Source organism: Columba livia, chromosome 1 (assembly GCF_036013475.1).
Source record: "Columba livia isolate bColLiv1 breed racing homer chromosome 1, bColLiv1.pat.W.v2, whole genome shotgun sequence".
Taxonomy (NCBI): domain Eukaryota; kingdom Metazoa; phylum Chordata; class Aves; order Columbiformes; family Columbidae; genus Columba; species Columba livia.
The window spans coordinates 189,105,288-189,122,942 of record NC_088602.1 but is presented as its reverse complement, the minus strand read 5'-3'; positions in this window follow the sequence as shown (position 1 = coordinate 189,122,942).

The following is a 17,655-nucleotide window of genomic DNA, read 5'->3' as shown; positions in this document are numbered from 1 at the left end:
AATAAAGTAAATGTTTTTGTTTGCCCGAGAGAGTGAGGAATGTTGTTACACCTAAAAAAAGAAGAAGGAAAAAAAAAAAAAAAGAAGTGGAATTAAATCATGACTTGAGTCATAATGGAATAAAGTCTCATGAGAGGTAAACCACTTCTCATTACTCTATGATGAACAAAATTATGATTCTTGGAATTGCAACCAGATGTAACTATGGTCTTGGCTTTGGCTTAGACCTGGAAAGTGGAGAGAACTTACAGAATTTGTAATTCAATTAGCTGATTTATTTATGTATTGATGTACTGGTAGTTTGTTTGTTTCTTTGTTTGTTTCTTTATTTTAGGGGCAAAATGAGTAAAGGTCATAGTTCACCACTTCAAATAAATTCATGAGCCTTGTAAATAATGAATGAGATGCACATGTGCAATTTTTCTTTGTGTGGTTGCTCAAAATACTCTAATAATTACTTTTAAACACCTTTTCCAGATAGGTCTGTACAGCCCATATATATGTTACCTGGACATAAGCTAGTTAACATCTGGATAAATTGTTGCTACTGACAACAAAAGTAGAAGAAAAAGCACAATGAACTTCTCTGGATTTGACAGTAGCAGAACTGCTCAATCTCTGCAATGAAAATCCAAAACTTATTCTATGAATAAAACAGTTAAGGAGTTGCAAACATATGACAAGAATGAAACTAAGTGAATATGAAAACATTGGAAACTGTAGATTAAAAACCTTTTGTCATGCTCAGCTATATGATGTTGACAATGTTACATTTCACTTTTATCTGTTTATAAAGAATGAAGGGTACATTCATCCCATGAATTCTGCATTTAAAAAAAAAAAAAAAAAAATTTTTAAGAGAGCAATTATCAAGACAGCTCCTTAGCCTGTTAACCTAGCACACATAAATATTTGTGCAACTTCATGTAAAAATACGCATATTTCATTTGCATCCAGTCAGAGTAGAGCAACAATGCCAATTATCCAACAAAGTTCATAGCTAAGGTATAAAATAGAAGAACAAAACTTAGCATAAAAACTATAGTAGAGGACAAGATATAAAGCTTCTGCAAACACTTCAGAAGATCTTTATGAGGATATTCTACAGAGCTTGCATGAACATGCAGAAATAATTCCAGGACTTTTAAAAACAAAAGAAATTAGGAATAGACTTACTGTGGAGCACCTTGCTTGTGCAGCACCCCTACAAAACGATTCTCAGGTAACTAAAAAACCCCTGATATCTGTGGTGGATTAAGACAGCAAACTCTCACCCACCTGTTCACTCACTCCCCCATTCCCTGCAGCGTAGGTGGAGAAAACAGGAGATCAGGAGTGCGAAAGTTCATGGGTGGAGGAAGAGACAGGGAGATTGTGGACCATTTACCATCGTGGGTAAAATAGACTACACTTGCGGAAAAATAATATATTGGCAATTAAAATAGATAGTGATTCAGATGAAGAGAAACAACAAGATAAACATTAAAACAATACATTTCCTTTTCACCATTTCAACTTTGTTTCTTCACTCCAGAGTCCTTTACCACCCAGCACATATGGTCAGCGCGCAGTGAATTCTTCTGCTCCAGCAGCTGGCCCTTCATGAACTGCAGTGAATATCTGTTCTGGCACCTGGAGCCTTCTCCTCCTCTGACCTTGGTTTTCTCTTTGCTTTTTCTCCCTCTTTTTGTTCCCTCCTCCTCTTTTCTCTCTCTTTCTCTGTGATATTTTTTTTGCCCTTTCTCAAACACAGTTTCCCAGAGGCACCCCCATGGTGTCTGTGGGGCTCAGCCATGCCCTGCGGTGGGTGGTTGGAACCGCCTGTGTCTGGCATGGGGCAGCCCCAGCCTCTCCTCACAGAGGCCCCACAGCCCCCAGGCCCAGGACCTGGGCATGGACATACTATACAAAGGCTTATAACCTGAGTGATTTATGAAAGAGCAGTCACTTCCATTAATTCAACCTGTCATGCTGCAAATATACCATCCTGAACACCTATCCTAAAATCACACTGGCAGTCACATCTAATTCACTGCAGAAGGTTACACCGAGCTCTGCCATCAGTAACGCTTCAAACATTGTCTAAATCACAACCTGCTGAGGAAAGAGAAGCCACTTGCCCTTTTGAAAACTGCTCAGTTGTAATCAGTTTGTTAATATAAAACAGAAGATCAACTGCTTTCAAACTTTTAGACATCAAAATTGCAGATATGATTTTTTTTCCAGGAGTACAAAAGTTTCCATGTCTCCAGAGAGGAGATTTGTGATAATTTTTTTTGTAACTCTTGTCCATTACAATTCTCTGCCTGATCTGGCACAAGAATCAGTAGACAAGTCAGTCTGTTGATTTTTCAGAAGAATCAGAGAGTTTTTTCAGAAATGCCATGACTTCATTGTAATAGTAAGGAGAGATCTATGTGGCTTTTTTTTTCAAAAAGGCATAAGATTTTTCAATTAGATTAGTTTTTCCATTAAGAAATGTTTCCTTCTGGTGGAAAATTTCATTCTTTTATGAAACTAGAATATTTTCAGTTGCAAACCAAACCATTTGAAATAAAGCCTAAAATACTTTGAAAATAGTGTCCTTGCTGGAATCACTAGTGCTGGTTATTTTGGGGTAGCACTGTAACTTTAATTCTCACATGGTAAATACAAACTAAATATTAGCTGGTGTAGGCATTTGAATGATGTGTTGGAACCTACATTCATACAGGTTGCAAAGAATCATATCTCAAATCTGTCCAAATTAGCAGTTCATTGCAATATCTAAGATATAAGAACAGGGACATTATTGTTATTGCCCTGAGATTTTGATTTCACTTACAAGGAGTTTGATAGCAATGTTTATTTAAATCACTTACACCAAAAGGGAAACACAACCATACTTTAGGCAATTATTGTTTTAACATTATTTCAAATGTTTTAGAATGAAAACATGGCCTAAGGGCTAAACATCTCTACTACGCTCCGTTCTGCAGTATAAAGATACATACAAAGAGTGACTTATCATGTATGTATTTTTTTTGCCACATGAAGATGAACTAGTAAATGGTGGAATTTTTTTGATGGATCTTCATAGCTTGTCTGCCTTTTTAAGTAAGGTTAATTGTTAACCTAAAGAACTTGCTGATACAGATCTACTGGGTTCTTTTATTGACAGCTAATTCATCAGGGAGAAAAATTATGAAGTTTGATGCTACATCTTTTCTTAACTTCTTGAGTATAACAAAAGTATAGCTAAATATTGGAAACTTTCCCAAAAGACATTTTTTATTAGAGAGTAAAAGTTGACTGCTGAAGTAAAAGGAGATAAATAATTTTCAGCCTCACCTACAGAGTCTTGCTGTGGAATCCATAATAACATGGAAGACAAAAATAAATTTAACAGTCATCACAACTAATTAGAAAAAAACAGTTTTGTTGCAAACCCATGTTCCACTCTTTGTTTTACATTATTTGCTACTATGCCTGTAATCAGAAGTAATCAGCTTGTTTGGTTGAAGTGTGCTGTATACTGCATAGCCAGGACTGCCATTTGTTTTCAGTGGTTTTTAACTGCAACTAATAAAGGGTTGTTAATCAAAACATTCTGAGAAGAGATGAGTAAACTCAACCAGGTTTTGCAATATTCATTAATGGTGTTGTAATTAGAATTAGAAAGACTGATACTCTCCTTTTCTTCTATACAGAGAGTGATGGCAAGGTTTATACCAGTGATGATTCTCTAAAACTCTGAAACACCTTTGTGAGTGACTCACAAAATGTGCTTTCAGTAGGTTTATCTATGACCTGAATTGTCAAAGTCCCATCTGCAACCTCATCAAAACACTACAGGGCCCCCACAGATTACCTGCCAACAGTACCAGTTCTGCAGGGGCTTTGCACGATACGGACATGCCATTTGCTTGCCAATCGTTTAAGACTACTAAGTCATTACAAAATTAGGTAATAGTAGCCATCTTCATCATACAATATTTGAAGTAGGCAGCTGGAGATACCAGTATATTTGATAAAATGTCCATGTTTACATCTGACTTAGTCATCCAAGTTGACAACAGGGAAACCCTTCTGCAAAGTGATTGTTCTCACCCAATTAGAAGAAGTTCAGTCAATTACGCCCAAAAGTTAGTTATTTCGCTCAATTGACTATAGTGCGGATGTCTTAGTTAAGTGAGATGAATCTTACTGGTGCTATCACATATCCTGTTATAGTTCAACACTTTCCTAGCAAGAAATTATTTTTAATTCACTGTTTATAAATATCACATATTTTATGAATGCTCCTGCTGTGGAAGAACCACTGGTTTGCACAAGGGAAAAGGCTCAATGCAGGAGCTCTCATTGCCTTAGCCTGGAAACACAGGGAAGCTCAGCACCTAAAGGTTGGTTACCGCCTCTCCAAAAGAGTGACAACTTGGCCTACAGAACCACAGCAGGAGCTGGGATGTGGTTGTCTTGGCATCTCACCTGATGGGCAATACCTTTTTCATCTTCATAAAACTGGTGTTTGTTTCATTGTGCCTACAAAAGTTTCTCCTCTGCTTTGCTAATGTGATAAGCAAAGATTCCTGCATCTTTGCCTGGAATATTGTATGTTAGCATTATACTCCAAATAAAATACAACAGTATGAAAAATCATATTATTCAACACTAGTTACTGATGCACCCTGTTGAAACTGATAGGTTTTTGTTGCTGGTTTGGTTTTTGTTCACTTTCTTTTGGTCAGTCTTAACATTCTTTCTATTAAGTTTTGTCAACAGCCAGTTTTCACAGGAAACCAGTTGAAGTCTAAAAAAGGAGGAAAAGCTAGTAAATAGAGCACATTTTTCTCATATACCCAGGAATCAATGGTTTTGTCAGCTTCCTGTTTTTGACAAAGACAAGATCAATGCATGTGACTCATCATTGTGTTAATCCAGTTTATACCTCTGCCATCCTAATGAAACTGATGAATTTACAGCATTGTAGAACCAGACCATTGCTGTAATGATTCATCTTCATTATAGTAACCCATTAAGAATCAGCTCCTTGTTATATCGGCCAGAGGACAAATGCAAACTAAAAAGGAAATTTCTCCATTAAAGGAAGTAAAAGGAAGCCTCTGTGCTAATTAATCATTGATTTAATCTCTTTTTTAGGATCTAATTAAGACTTCATCTGAAGAGGCAACAGCTTCAAGATGAAAAGTAATGTGCAGCAGACTAAGACAGGTCTCTGTCTTAATATTCCATAGAAACATTTTTTTCTCTTCTAGTTTCACATTTGTTACATAAGTTATAATGGAATAAAATAAGATGGAGTGATAGAGATGATCCTTTGGCCCTCATCATAATGAACAGAAAGCTAAGTTCACTCTCAAATTGGACATTTATTTTCTGCTCTTCACCTGGCTGCAGGAGAAACACCTGAAGTTACTGAGATGGGAAGCCATGAAATCTGATTAGTCTAGGTAGTTTCAGATAAAAGATTCATCTGAGACATTTAAAAGATTACAGCTGAATTTGTAAGTGAAGTTTTTCAGGGAATGTTTGCATCACAAATATCTAAAGAAATGCAATGCACATTCAGAAATCTATGAAAATAATTTTAGCAGAGCAGATAGTGGGGTTTTTTAACTATGTTGATTTGTTATCATATAGTCTTTTATCTGTTCACCATCAGCAGTTAACTTATAAATATGTTGGGTTATTCTAATATAAATAAGTAATCAGGATTAATAGCAACTTGTTTTGATACAGAAAGTTGTTGAAACAGCAGCTAAAATAGGTAGTTTACATAATGTATGCATTGAGAGGTCTTGCTGTTTTTTCTGCATGTTTAACAAATGAGAATCAATGGCATGCCATGTAGAAAACAGCTTTTATTTGGCCATACAGAGTAACATGTACTCTAAAAGAAAAAAAAAAAATCAATAATGCTTGCTTGAAACCAGCATGAATGTCTCATTTGAAAGTTATGAACATAATCTACAGAGGTCAAGAAATACTCTCTACATTTGAAGAAGGAAAAATAGGTTTTCTGTGCAAAAACTTAAGAATACGTAAGACAAAAATAACTGCATAGTCAAGAATAACTCCTAATAAGAGGTTACAAGGTGAGTAACAAAAATTTTTAGAATCTAACAGCAGCGTCAGTTTAGTGATTTTTCTTATTTTGCACCACACGAAATAAGCCATTTCTTTTACAGCAGAAAAGAGTAAAAAGGGATGAAGTGTGTTCAATTGTTCAATTCTCCTCCTTCAAGCAAAGAATTACATAGTAATTATGAATTTTTATGTACACTATAAACAGCAGTATTAATTTTAAGTTTATTCTAAGCAGTATGAGAGCAGACCTATATGAGCAAATGACAAAGATGTGATAAAATTCCCTCTGTTTAAATCTGAGAATTTCAGAGTGTGTATATGTAGGTAACTTGATGATTTGTAGTTGTTTACATTGGTTGTATTTAATTTTCATTCCTATTGTTCTGAAACCTATTTTCTGTGAAACCGTGAAGGGAATTAAAACTGTTACCCCATGTGAAGGGGATACTTTCTATAATTATTGGTAATATTTTTGTATTTTGATAATTTCAGTAAATTATTATTCCTTTTTTTTTTTTTTTTTTCTTTTCCTATCAAGTAAGCTTTTGGGAAAATTTACTGTGATATAATCAAATGCTTAGGAAGACTGAAATTTTACTTTGCATCACCTGAGACATTTTATAATCAAATTCAGGACAGTTAAAATATTTTCTTCCAAACAGTATGAAATATAACAGAAATAACAATAAGAGTAGTAATTTATGAAAAATAAAACTTCAGCAATAAAAAGACTGCACTACGAAAAGTCTCACATTATCAAATAGGCATTGCCTATTCTTTAGATATATTTAATGGAATAAATACTAATTAGAAGCTTAGATTAAGCCTGTTAATCAGCATGGTGAACTGTTACTTTAGTGCATAGTGCTGTGAAAATGGGATCAAGAGAAGCTATTTGTACGTCATTCCCAATAACAGGGTGTGCATACATAGGCTCACACATCTCTGAAAAAGGCCTAAAGTTTGATTGTAGATTAAGTAACATGAATAGTAGCGTTGGTACTTTCAGTGACTGGTTCTTGGCTGAAGAGTTGCAAAAATCGATTCAAAAAAGCAATTTTCTAGATAGAAATCCTCAGTTCAGTTCACTGGGATTTGATATCTCGTATTATTTCTGAGTATGCAAATAGGCTGTTAAAATGAATTTTAATGATAACAGATTTCTATTTAACATATTTTGTTAAAAAACCCTGACAACAACATAAAATTTAAACTTGAAATGAAAATGAATTAGAAGATAGTTTTGTGTCTTGCAAGGAGTAAACTTTAAAACTGTGGCTGAAATAACAGAAATAACAGTTACTGTGTATAGTTTAAATTTATTGCATGAAAATAAAATGTTTTACTAGTGGTTAGATTCAGAATACTCATTAATGATCCTATAATTTTCAAAAATACTACAGGGAATACTATTTTTTTTCAAGAAAAATATAAAAACTCCACCACACTGTCAACTTCCATTGGTTTCTGCTTCAAAGCAAAAATAAGGACCAAAGGTAAATTAGTTGATGAGTTTATGCAGCAGTATGAATTTAAAAATTTTCTGAAGGATACAATATCATTTCAGAACATCAATAACAGTCAGGAAAAGTAATGGGCACCTCAGAAAAGATGTCTACTACTTGTGACACCATACTTAAGCAAAGATTCTCCTTACAGAACTGAGTTCTGTTGACACTGCACATAACGCATTGTCTATCCCCTCCTTAAATATACTTTTGATTTACCACTATCTGCTATGCAAATCACATATACCATGCAAGTCTTTTATAATTCTGTCTCTTTTTTTTTGTGGAGTATTTCTATTTAATTATCACAGCTTATTTTTAGTTTTTCCTTATTGTTCCTTCTTGTTTTGCTTTCATTCATTTTTAATCTCCATTTTTAATACTGATTTTTGGCTTATCTCAGCCTATCAATATTTAATTCTGCTGCCAAAGTGTAACAAGGATCAGTGACTAAGTCACATGCTACGATGATCTTATGCAAAGGAGAAGATTAAAGGTCAGCTTCTGTTTGCCTTTTAACCATGTGAAAATGCCATTCACATTGATAAATTTTTGGCTAACTGGTAATGCCTCCATCTCAACTTTAAATATTACTGCTTAGATTGTAACCTCTAGTTTTTTCCCCTGCTTTTATTTCCATTATTTAAAAGAGATTAAATATTTAAATGTTATAGTGTTCCTAAGTATTTTTTAATAATATAGTATTTTTGTAATATAAATATGTGTATTATAGGTGTGAATACTAGAAAATGCTTAGAAGCATCATTATTATATATCATTGTCGTATGTCATATATATCTATATCTATATCTATATAAACATACATGGATATATATGTAACCAATCCTTGCCAATATTTATTTTAAATTACCAGAGGTAATGATTGGCTTGGAGTCTACATTTTTAAATTTAAGTTAGGTCACCATAAACAGTACTTTGTGACAAAAATATGTTAACAGAATTTATTTTAAATCAATATAAATTCTGCTTTCTCATCCTAGTGCTGCCATGTTTATGTTTAATTTTCATCATTGTGAATAGTTAACAAACTCAGGCAAGATTTTCCTCTTTCTTTTCCATATTTGTTTGAAAAAAAATAAATCTTGATGCTATGGAATGAGTGATTACTGAAATCCACAGTATTTTGCAAATGTGACTCACCATTTACAACTGTAGGAAGGGAGATAAAGGCAGCTGAAGTGAGTAGATTTTGATGCAGCTTAAAAAAAATACATGAGATTAGGTCTAGAACATGACAATATCGTGTTAACCATTCTGTGGCAGATGACTGATGGAAAACTGTGAAACCCGTTTGAGACGTCTTTCCATTTTCTTACTTTCTTTCCTTTTTCTTCTGAGTGGTAAAAATGCCGAAGTGCATTACAGGAAGGAGATATATTTTGGGCACTGGCCCACTTACCCAAGAGATTAATTACAAAACAAAAAAAATCAGAAATTCTATTAAAAAGTCACTCTCTACTTGATTTGAATCACAAATTTGAACTTCTCCATTAACCTTTATTTTTTTATTATTTCTAGGGAGCCAGTAAAGAATCAGTTATGCCACCAACTTCTAACCAAGTGAATTACCTGACAACCTTATAACTGGAGAATATTTCAGTTTAAAAGTCATAGTTTGGGTCATTCTCCTTTGCTGACCCTACTCTCCTTGCACAAAGAACTTCAGAGTAATGAAAGAACTGTCATGAAAGGGACAAGAGAGAGAGAAGGTAGAATCTGGATGTTCTACATCCTAGGTGAGTGGCCTAACCCATAGGATGTGCAGTCATCCTCAAGCTTGTTCTCCAGATCAGACACACACATTAAAAAGCCTGATATGAACTTACAGTGTTGCCTTAGTCTACCTTCTATTGGTGTTTCCAGTCAATTTACATTCCTCTCATCTTTGCTCTTATGTTTCTTGCCATGGAGCAGGCTATCTGACATACTTTCCTAACTTGATCTTTAATTTGATACCTATTCACACTGACCATATTTTTTCTTACAATATTTTGAATTTTCCCCATTACATTATCCATTCTTTATGAGTTTTATTCTAGTGTTTCTCAAGTTCTTTTTCACCTACACTTAATTTTGTATAACCCAGTAATGATATCTCATGTCACCCATGTCATAACCTTGTCAGACATTTTAACTGCTCCACTTCTTCAGTCAGATTATTTTATTTTATTTAAGGGGTCTAGGAATTGCTGTGACTTCGAGCTGCTTGAAATAACTCTTAACTGTGCACATTAGGGAAACACAGGTCATAGATTTTTGATTCTCCTTTGTAAATGTTATGTCTAGAAGGCAAACCACCAAAAATGGAATTTGCAATCCATATAAAATAAAATTTGATTAAAAACTGACTGGTAAACATTAAAAGTAGAAGTCATCTGTCCTTACTTAGACATTTAACATTTGGATATCTGCATCTGAACCAGTCATCTTTATGGTCAAAGAGCAAAATGCCTATGTTTGGGAAGCGACTTCTCTCAAAGCAGACATGGAAGAGCCATTTGAAAAGTTGTGTTTCTTTTTATTAACTGTTAAAGAGCCCAAACAGCTGAGTCATTTAAAATGTCTAGGTTTCTAAAATTAGGTGAGATTAATATTAACATAAAGAACCTGAAAACAGAGATATTTATGAAAAATTACTCCTAACTACAGAGAATAAACCAGTTCCAGTATTTAACAGTTTTGTATTCATAACTTTTCTGTATCTGTTCATGCTACCTAGTTATTCATACAGGTATAGTGACCTCCTCCATATTTTTTGAAGCTGTATTTGGCCTTGCTGACCAGCCTGAACTGAATTGCAGTGCCCTAATAAATATGGCACTTGCTAAAATGCGTCCTGTCATATTTAAGCTAATTCACATGCAAGATTCTTTGACCCAAGCAAAAACTTTCATCAGAAGCATTTATGAATGAAAAAAACTGATTCTAACACTTTCATACTTTAATCAGTGATATTTGTAGGGATATGCAACTCTTTGGGGAGGAGTGGTGGAAGGGAAGCAATATTGTTGATTGCGTACCACTTCATAGTAAGATACTATAAAACCATAATGGGCATAGTAGAAAAATATATTTTTTTAATCCAAAAAATTTTTGTTAAATTTAACCTAAGAATGACAATGTCTTGATTTCTTCCTTTGCATACATGTTTATTTACATATTTTTCTATAGTATTCCTATATTTGTGATATCTCACAATATATCACTAAGTATATTCTATACATATATTTGTTCAAATAAGCAGAAGAAATAATAAAGAGCAACTTCTGCTGGGTAATGATTGGACACATTAGGTTTCCTACATCAGACAGCTTTTACCATTTGATATAGTGAAACAATACCGCTGTTTAACAAACAAGAAAAAATATTTTTGTTTTCTTTAATTACCATATTTTTCGTACAACAAGCTGAAAATTGTTTAAAACAAGAAAGACGTTTAAGTTGACATCAAATAGTTACTGGCCTTTCATTATTTTAAAATATTATTACATTTAAGCAAATATATATTTCTGTATAGTTTACAGTATTATAATGTACTACTATGCTAACAAGTTATGAAATAATATAAAAACACTAATGCAACATAAATTGAAACATGACACTTAGCTTTAATTAAAATACAAAATCATATTTTGAAAACATACACACCTCATAATTTAATTGTTTGAAATTGTTGAGTTATAGAATATTTGTAAAGTTTCTGTTATTGTCCTTGAAAAGAAGAAAATAAAATTTTGAAATATCAAAATTTCCAGACAGTTAAAATCTTCAGTGTTAACATGGTTCATTTTTGGATCGTATAAGTAACGTAGAAACACTTCAGCATTTTTTACCACTGAAAAGAGGTGACTTAAAAATATGTGACATCTTCATAGTGATTAATATACAGAAGTCTTTCACTCTTGTCAGGATTTTTCCACACATTTTGAAAATTAACAAAATTATCTCCTGACGTGCATGTCATAAGGTTTAAGGAGGTCAATTTGCATCTAAGTGTTTAAAAAGTATTCATTGAAAACTGACTTTTCATACTGTTTGGGTCAGTCTCACTGGAATGTGGGAAATGTAATTTCAGTTTCAGCAAGAAAGATGATAAAAAAACAGTTTGATTTATTCCATGTAATTTATGCCTTTAACTTAACTGAAGGGCTAATTTTAGTTGCACAGTGTCTTGGAATTTCCACAGTCAGTAAATGAATGGGTGTTGCTTCTCACTTACTGGTTAAGCCATTCTTTGGAGATACTGGATTTCTTCAAAGTCTCTCTGAGTACCAAAGGGTTAATCTAGTACCTAGGACTTAATCTCCTCATCTATCCTTGGTGCCATCTCAAGGCATATCAAGGATAAGAGGGTTATTAGGGGAAGTCAGCATGGCTTTACCAAGGGTAAGTCATGCTTGACCAACCTCATAGCCTTTTATGAGAATGTAACAAGGTGGATGGATGATGGCAGAGCGGTGGATGTGGTCTACCTTGACTTCAGTAAAGCCTTTGACACAGTCTCCCACAGCATCCTCACAGCTAAGTTGAGGAGGTGTGGTCTAGACAATAGAGTAGTGAGGTGGGTTGCAAACTGGCTTAAGGAGAGAAGCCAGAGAGTGGTAGTCAATGGTGCGGAGTCTAGTTGGAGGCCAGTATTTAGTGGAGTGCCTCAGGGGTCAGTACTGGGGCCAATATTATTCAATATATTCATTAACGATTTAGACGAGGGAATAGAGTGTACTATCAGCAAGTTTGCTGATGACACTAAGCTGGGAGGAGTGGCTGACACGCCAGAAGGCTGTGCTGCCATCCAGCGGGACCTGGACAGGCTGGAGAGTTGGGCGGGGAATAACCTAATGAAATTTAACAAGGGAAAGTGTAGAGTCCTGCATCTGGGCAGGAACAACCCCAGGTTCCAGTATAAGTTGGGAAATTACATATTAGAGAGCAGTGTAGGGGAAAGGGACCTGGGGTCCTGGTGGACAACAGGATGACCATGAGCCAGCACTGTGCCCTTGTGTCCAGGAAGGCCAATGGCATCCTGGGGTGTATTAGAAGGGGGGTGGTTAGTAGTTCGAGAGAGGTCCTCCTTCCTCTCTACTCCGCCCTGGTGAGACCCCATCTGGAATATTGTGTCCAGTTCTGGGCCCCTCAGTTCAAGAAGGACAGGGAACTGCTGGAGAGGGTCCAGCGTAGGGCAAGGAAGATGATTAAGGGAGTGGAGCACCTCCCTTATGAAGAAAGGCTGAGGGAGCTGGGTCTCTTTAGTTTGGAGAAGAGGAGACTAAGGGGGGACCTTATCAATGTTTATAAATATATAAAGGGTGAGTGCCATGAGGATGGAGCCAGCCTCTTCTCTGTGGCAAACATTGATAGGACAAGAGGTAATGGGATCAAGCTGGAACACAAGAGGTTCCACTTAAATTTGAGAAAAAACTTCTTCTCAGTGAGGGTGACAGAGCACTGGAACAGGCTGCCCGGGGAGGTTGTGGAGTCTCCTTCTCTGGAGACATTCAAAGCCCGCCTGGACATGTTCCTGTGCAACCTCACCTAGGCGTTCCTGCTCCAGCAGGGGGATTGGACTAGATGATCTTCTGAGGTCCCTTCCAATGCCAAACATACTGTGATACTATGAAATGCTTTCCAGATAGGTGGGAGGGAAACAGAACGCCCTTTTGTCTTTCTACACTGCTTTTTGGTTGTTAAATAATTGACAATTAGAAAGTATAGCTTAAAAAAACCTCTCTCATGTGTTGGGTTTTTTTTTGTTTGTTTTTGGTTTTGTTTGTTTGTTTGTTTGTTTTGTTTTTTTTAATAAGAGGGATTAATCTTTGTGATAATCATTGTGAACTTGCTTGACAGAAGGTGAATGAAGAAGAGCTATTATAAGAATTTCTAGAACAGTTGCAAACTTTAATGTAAAATTCCTTCTTGCTAAGTCATGTAGATTACTTATTATCCACAATTTAATAAAGCTGAGCCAAGTAGTAAGAATGTGCAGGATCAGATCCGTAGGCCATGACTGAGGAATTATCACTGAACTAAGAGATACTGAATTTACTCTTAATCAAGAGGCCAGAGAAGACTCTCTTATTTAAGTGAAGAAGAAACAGGTATATGTATAAATTGACTTATAAATTCCCCAAAGTTTTTCTTTCTTTTTCTCAGTGGACTTAAGAAGCAAATAGAATCAAGAAATCTGTACACGTTTCCCAATGATTTGCAAAAGGAAGACATTTTAACAGAAGAACATTTGAAAGCTTGACAAACTAGTAAGCAGCTTTTTATTTTGACATCTTTCACAAAATGTGGTAAGCAATGTCTTTCAAGGATTTTATCAACAAGTGTCTGAATCAAATGCATTTGCAACAGCAATAAAATCAAAGCGTTCAGACACACAACACATAGCATAAAGCAGGTATTTCTAGATTTTTGAAATATTCATAAATAAAACTGGTTTACATTATTATTCAATTAGCTGGAAAAAAAAAGTAAGGGTAATGTAAAATTTGAATCTGAGCTTTAATTAGACCTGAATATAATCACTTAGCATGAAAGATACTGTTTTGGTCATCATGCTCTATTTATACGTTCTAATGGCCACACAGAATTAAACACTATTTTAACTGCAATAAACACTATGTTTGTAAACGATATCACAAATTACAGTTGTCTGCATTTAGAAAGCCTACATTGATGCATCTTATTGTACTTATTAGGAACTTGGAGGAAGTTTAATTTTTATGGTTACCTGGAAGGAAAGCTGTATTCTCAAGAAGTCATCATGTCTGTTTGGTGCATAATTTCTAAAAAGACTTGTGAATTTTTTTAGTCATGTGAACTTGCTCTGAGTTCAGACTCTTCATTTTCTGTAAAATGCTAATCAATCAACATACCTTGTTTATCCAGTAGACTGACAGGGTGATCATAGTGGTAGCTTTTGTAAAAAAAAACTATTATCCATCCTTTCAAGTTATATATTTCTCTGGGGGGTAATGTTATCAGGATTAAAATAAAACCAGTGAAGATGTTTTCCAGAGGAAGGAAAACCTACCTAAAGGAAGTTCTATGTCAAATCATGCTAATCACATATTTCTCAAAAGATTATATAATACCTGTGAATAAACACATGTAGCCCAGAAAACAGAGACTTTGTATGAGTTCATGACTACCATGTGAGATCTATCCTCTTCCTTCATTCCTAAAATTTTATAAGGAGACTTAAAAAAAAAAAATAAATTAGGAGGTAAGACTATAACTAAGAAAAAAATATTCAAAGAATGAAGCTTACTTTTTAAAAGGAAGACTTTTCTCCTTTACAGTCATGTCTCCCCAGTTAAACATAAGATATAAGTCCAGTTAGTAAACAACAGTGAAATCCATTTAATAGGCTACTCTTCCAGGGTACTGCTTTACCGTTTTGTCAACGAAGTCATCAAAATACTCTTTTGCACTTCATTGCCATATGAGAGTTATATGAAGCGATTTAGGAACCCATTGTTGAAAATCAAATCCTATGCCCATATATCTCTGTTTCATTTAAGGCATGTAAATGTTAAACACATTTAATTCTGTTTGTTTTCTTCAGGCAAATAGGACCTCATTTGTTCTTCTTATTCTCCATTTCCTAGGTATATTAAATATCCTAGACAAAGATCAGCATTTATATTTATTTCACCTTCTCTAACAGCTGTTTGAAAAGATGTAGAAGAGATATTGGGACTTGCTGTTCAAGATCTTTCCTTGTTTTCTGTTTATTTTGCTAATTAACCAAGCCATCTAGTACAGGTTTAGGTTTTGTGTAAAAAAAAAAGAATAACGTGGAGACAGACATCTTTGTGTGTGGAGGAGGAAGCAAAAACAGGAGGCAGACAGGTGTTTATTTTGCATGGGGAACCGTAGTTTCTTTTTGAGGTCCATCTGCTGGAGAGTCATGATATGATGACACTGCTATAGTAACAGCTGAATAAAGTGTGTTTCTTTTCTTGCCTCTGCCCCTGAATCCTGTTGCAAATGAATTATGCCTTTGACGGAGGAGATTGAGATTTATATCAAGCTTTTTGGTTGCTTGCATATATTTAAATCTTCAGTGAAATTATCTGTTGTGTTTTTAATACTAAAGAGATCATATAAGTTATACAATGCATTTATTTTTCTATAAATGCTTTCCCAGTGTGGTTCAGGGAGCCCATTCAGGTAGATGGGGAATAGTGCAATAAACATTACACAAAAAGGACAAGAGCTTGATGCTTAAGTCTCTCTGGGTTGAAAATATCTATTATTGTGACAAAGGATTTCTAGATCAAGATATGTCAGGTGAAGTAGGAACCATTCAGAATGATTTACTGTCATCTGAAAAGCCAGTTTTTGGATCTCAGCCACTCTGCTATAAGTTCCTTTGAGGGATAAAGTGAAAACGTGTTTCTAAACCTATTTTGCCTACTGAAAGAAAACAAAATCTGTAGTATCATAATCAGCACAGCTCTGCATTCAGCAACGGTGAGGCCTGCAGTTTATCATCTCTGTTCACATGAATAAGTATCACTTCAGTCAATGGGAATTCTTATAAAGGCAATCTGTGGGTTTGGAGATAAATCAAGCATCTAAAGAGGCATTAAAAATGTGCAAGGATGGCAGAACAATACAAGCAGTTCAGAATATATTTAGCTACCATATAAAAGAGCAGAGCTTGAAGCTGGCATGGTTTTAATGTAAAGAATGCTACAAGAATCCCTCTTCTATCATCACCTCGGCGACATGAACAAGGAGATTTAAAAAATGGTGTTGCAAATAAAAACCTTTAGACTTTTTATTATTTTCTTAAGTCTCCTGTTGTCATTTACAACATAGCAGGTAAAGTACAGGGGGTTATTAAAAATATAAGCAAGCCTTTTGTCCTTTTGAAATAGAGTTAGATTTTGACAGCAGTCTCACTGTTGGAAAGGAATAACTACTATGATTTTGTTATGGGCGTATGGAGCAAAAATAAAACCCCTGTTTTTTCTCAAATATCTTCATATTAAATCACTCCAGAAAAAAAAAGCTAATCAAAGGTGGTGTTTCTCCTGTATTCCCAATATGTTCTTACAGCTTAACTAGAAAGGAAACATAAATTTTGAAGACAAGGGGGATTTTTGTTTCCACATCTGGTTGGAAACTGTGACCAGAGCCAAAGTGAAAGATCAGAGCAAATGACAAAGAATTGCAGGGGTCAGCCTCTTTCCAAACCTTGACAATGGAAATGCACCAACTGACTAAAGGCATTAGAAGATGCTAGTATGACAAGTAGTCAACACAAGTTATTGTTTAGTCTTGATTCTTCCATAGTTGATAGCTTCATATACTGCCCCACATAGAACCACAAAAAAAAAAAAAAAAAAAATTTGCTGCAATGCACACCTGACAGCATTTTTAAATGTCATAGAGTAATAAAAATAGGTTAGCGAGCAAAATATATTCCCACTGTAGCTGTACAGCCTTTCATATTTGAACCAGGATTGTGTTCTCCCAGTTGCTATCTAGAAAAAGATTTCTTTTACTTGAGATATTAGTGATGACAATTATTATTTTAAACTTTCACAATAGCAAGAGGAAGGATCATATCCACAACTATTGCAATACTATTAAACTTCTAGTCAGGGTAGCTCTGGAGGGCTGAGTAGCAGGTCCCAGGAACCCTTGCTGTTTCCCAACTGTGTTATTCTCCCTAGAAAAGAGACCTCTCTGGGAGACTTCATTTTGTAGTGGAGACATTGTCATAAGTTGAGCCCAATGCTTTCTCTTCCTCCACCATCATCTTTGGATGCTGCAGCCTTTAAGCTGTACAAACTCCCTGTTCACTTCCTTGTCTCTTGAGTCAACAGTTCAACATGGAGACTATTGCATGGAAGAATGGTAGGAACTGACAGAGGAGATGCACCCTGAATTTTCACATTGTCACCAATATTCAGACATGCCTGTATTCATCTAAGATGAAGTCGGAGGAATGTTCTTTCCTTTCCTCCTCCCCACAGCTGCTTCTGGCCTTCAGGGAATGGCATGTCAGCCTCATGCAGGC